Below are 4861 nucleotides of genomic sequence, written 5' to 3'. Positions count from 1 at the left end.
TAATTTCAGCTTCTCGTAAGAAGGCATAACCAGATTTCGTTGTAAAATGTCCAGTTTTATGTCTTGTCCAATATAACTGATCCATTATTGTTCCTATTGGTAACTCCATAGACATAATTCCCTTAGCATCCATGTTATCAAAGGAGTTTCTAACAACTTCCGCATCCCATCTAAGATGATTTGACTTAATAAAATGACTTACCTTCCAGGATTTAGCATGTGTAAGACGAATATGAGAAGCAAAAATAGGCACCCTACCATTAACCCACTTATCTCTTCCAGCTTTAATACTATCCCCATTTCCCACCTTCCAAGCACATCCTTGAAGTAAAACATTCTCAGCTCTACGAAGACCACGCATTCCCCACGAAGCACGACCAAGAAGACTATTTGGCTTACCCGTAGTTAATGCGAAATTCCCTTTTGCTAAATATACTCTTGAAATTAATAATTGTGGATTTTGATGCATTCTCCACACTTGTTTCATCAAAAACACTGAGTTGAGCGTCGATAATCTACGAATGCCCAGACCTCCCATTCCACGAGGTAGATGTAAGATATCCCTACGAACCCAATGCATTCCTTTTTTCCCTTGTTTAGCCCAGAAAAAGGTGGCAATCAAAGAATCGATTTTATTTGAAACTGATATCGGAAGTTCCAAACACATCATAACATGAGACACCATTGCCACGATAACAGAGTTGATCAGAACTAACTTTTGTGTTTGAGACAATAACGCCCCATTCCATGAGGTTATTAATTCAGCAACCTTATCTATCAAGTAATTGAAATGTAATCGTTGAAACCATGCAGTCAACAGGTACCCCCAAATGTTGTCCAAACTGGGTCACCTTTGGCATCCTTAAAATTGATTTGTAATTTTGCTGCTGTGATAGAGAGGTATTTGGACTAAACTTGACAAAGGATTTTGCAAGATTGAGCTGCTGTCCTGAAATTCGGCAATACCGATCTATAATACCACCAACATTCGTGCAAGATGTTTCTGTTGCTTGGAAAAAAAAACATTGCATCATCAGCAAAAAACAAGTGCGAAATATGTGGAGCTTGTCTTGCAAGTTTTATACCCTGGAATAACTTAATATCTTGACCTAAGGTCAGCATACGTCCAAGAATATCCATGCAGAAAAGAAACAAATATGAAGACAAAGGATCTCCTTGCCTTAAACCACACCTAGGCTTGAAACTTGTAGAAGTTCTTCCATTAATAAGAACTTTAAATGAAACTGTTGAAATGCACTGGTATATCAATTAAATCCACGTTGAAGGGAAACCATAAGCTTTGAGAGTCACGTAATAGAAAACCCCAGTGTATCGATCATAAGCTTTACTCATATCAATCTTAACTGCCGCTAAATTTGGGCCTGTTGCTTTCCTTCCATTTAAAAAGTGTAGAATATCATGGCTAAGTAAGACATTGTCACTCATATATCGAACCGGAATGAAAGCATGTTGTGGTTCATCAATTAGGGCATCGAGACTGGGCTTCAACCGATTAACCAGACATTTTGAGGCACATTTATGGACAACATTACATAAGCTTATAGGTCGCAGTTGACTTACCTCTTCGGGAGAAGCAATTTTTGGAATCATAAACAGCAAGGAATGATTCCATTCCTTTAGCAAAAACCCAGTTTTGAAAAAGCTTTGTATACCTTCAATCACTGAAGTTCCCACTATCTCCCAATGTTTCTTGAAAAATTCAGCTGTCATTCCATCCGGACCTGGAGATTTAGACCCTTTCATAGCAAACATTGCCTCAGTAATTTCCATAGCCGAAATAGGAACTTCTAGACTAATAATATCAGTATTTGATAATTGCGGCATCCATCTCTCGTAAAACATAATCCACTTCACTATAGTCTATAACTAAATCATCTGTCTTGAATACCATCTTCAGATTATCAACCACAAGTTGTTGAACAATATCCTGACCTTCCTTGAAATTTCCATGAGGATCCCGCAATCTCAAAACCTCATTTCTTTTTTGTCTTTTTTTAACCTTTGAAAAAAGTAACTTTGTAGGACAATCACCATTTGCCACCCATAACTCCTTCATTCGTTGAAACCAGTATTGAAATAATAACTTAGCTTGTTCATTTGATTGGAGAATAAGAGAATTATAGTTATTTCGCTTTTGCAAATTATCAACCTCAAGGCCTTCCAAAGCAAGCTTGTTCGAGAAATGAAGCCAGTTAACTCCCCAAATTTTCTTATTCTTCAAACACCATTTCTTCAAAAGATTTCGAACCGTATCCATCTTACGAGATAAAGAGAACATTGGTGATCCTAAAATATTAAGATTCCAAACGTCTTCAATTGAAATTTTGATCTCAGGGAAGGAAAGAAACCAGTTTTCTATTTGATAGGGTCGGTTTTTTCGAAAACTAGATTCTTCAGTTTGCAAAATAATAGTTGCATGGTCTGAGACTAGGATAGGTTGGTTAATAATTCTTGTGCCCGGGTATTTAGTGAACCACAACTCTGACATATACGCTCGATCTAATCTTTCCATAATAAGGGAGGACGAATCTCTTTTGTTAGTCCAAGTAAAAGGGGGTCCTGAAAAGGGAACCTCAGTTAAATTAGAAGCTAAACGCCATTTAACAAAATTTTCCCACCCTTTAATTATTGAAGAACCTCCTAATTTATCAGAATAAAGCTCTACTTGATTAAAATCTCCAATAATTAAACACATAGGAGATTCTAGTAAAAGTGTAAGGATTTGGTTCCAAACTTCTTCTCTTTCCTCCACAACAGGAGCGCCATAAACAAACAAAACATCCCAAGTGTTTCCAGTAGGTTCATAAACTTTACAAAATACAATATTTGAGGAAACATATAGACAACTAACATCAAAAGTTGTCCAAATAAAAACTGCTAATCCACCACTTGAACCTATGGCATCTATACCAAAAACAAAAGAAGGGTTACTACCCCCTAATAAGCTAGACACATTAGAAAGATTAGTCTTAGTTTCTGAGATAAACAAAAACATAGGAAAATAAGTTTTAAGCAACCAAGAGGCATATGGTTGTACTAACGATCTAGGATTATTTACACCCCTACAATTCCATGAAATGGCTTTCATTTAGCACTCGGGAGCTGTGAGTGGACAGCTGGCGAACCATTTTTGGATTTTGAAGAAAAATCTGCATTCTGCATTATCCCACAGCTTGTGTCACAGTGAGTAGGATTAAGAGCTTGTGCAGGTAATTCAACAGAACCAGAAGCACTCTTTGTTTTTTTACGAGCTGCAGTCATTTTGATATCCTGAGAACGCTTCTTCCCACGTTCAGATGAGATATTGATCAGAATAGAAGATTCACCACCCAACATTGAACTGAGAACTTTAACAGAACCTGTATCAAAATTAGTTGCCTTCGTAACATCATCGAAACTTTTATGCCTCTTTTGAGACCAACTGGAAGCCCTGTAACCAAGCTGAGGCATAATTTCATAAGACCTGGATCATATAAAGTAGTTTGGTTTCTTTCTCTTCTTTGAAGATAAACCTAGTGAAACATTTTGAGCAGAGAAGGTATGTGCACAAGAAACAGCTGCAACTGCAGGGTCTGTAATTATCCCTGAAGTACGAAAAGAACTGGCTGAGTGGTTGACCTGACCAGAACACCCCTGCATATCCATACAAGTCCCCACAACAACTACATTACCCTTGTATTCACCGGTTACAATAGGAGTTGATGGGTCTGATGAACCCAAACTCAACCCATTCAAAAGACCAGCAGCAGAAGAAAGGATTGGAATTTTTAATCTACGAGGTGGTTGAACATGAGTTGGACGCTTCAAAAAGGTTTCTGAAAAACCTCGAGATTGGATATAGTTTTTAGCACGATCTGAAATTCCAAACTGCCCACCTGATATAGCATCAATATCTCTCAATTCTTCCTGTTTTTGCTGATTTTGCTCGCCACATTCAGTATCAGATCCAAACAAACCAGAAGGTGCAATAGGTATTGATGTAAAAACATTATCATGAAATACTTGTGGCCTGCCTTCAGCCACCCCACCTGAACTATGTGTCTTTGATTCAACAGAAAAAGGCTGCATTGGTTGAGATAAACCTGGAGAAAGGTGAGCAACCTTTGATGCCTCTCCAACCTCAAAGTTTGATTTAGGACCAGCTGCATTGTCTGTCAAGGAGCCACCTAATTCAGCCTCAGAAAGACTACTATCACTACTGTCAGTTTGCAACGAAGGAGCTCTCATATGAAAACCCGGGTTACCAATTTGTTGTAAACTAGGAAAGGTAGAGTGTGGAATTATGTGCCTATTCATGTCAAATCTAACTGGATGATGGTAATTTTCAGGAGTTAACAGATCATAATTATCAGCAAAGAAATCATAATTTGTACCTCATTCTCAACCCCATCATCAGTTGAATAGGCAACAACACTCACATAATGTTCAGAAGCCAAACTCTCACTCACCTCATCCTCTGAACTGTTAGAAACAACATGAATAAAATCATCTTCCATTAGACCATTCTCTACTTCCCCAAACTCTACATTATTCATCCCATCATCCATTTCATTGTAACCTGGATCATGAGGTTGTACCACGTCTCCATTCTGATAAACAACATTCTGTATATCACCCCCACCCCCATCATTGTTATCATCATTGTCATCCGAAGATCCCCCATTTCCATTATCATCATCACCAACTTCAGGTTCCTGCTCATCAGAACCTTCCTCCTCCCCTATCTCCGCGTCCACCCCAAGTAATAACAAGTCAACACGAACATTCCTATTCCTAAATTTATCATCTAACCCTTCTATCATGTTGGAGTATAAAGGAGTTTCCATCGGACCATGAATAA

Source organism: Spinacia oleracea, chromosome 4 (assembly GCF_020520425.1).
Source record: "Spinacia oleracea cultivar Varoflay chromosome 4, BTI_SOV_V1, whole genome shotgun sequence".
Classification (NCBI taxonomy): Eukaryota; Viridiplantae; Streptophyta; class Magnoliopsida; order Caryophyllales; family Amaranthaceae; genus Spinacia; species Spinacia oleracea.
The sequence above is the reverse complement of the archived record's forward strand: the minus strand, read 5'-3'. Positions refer to the sequence as shown.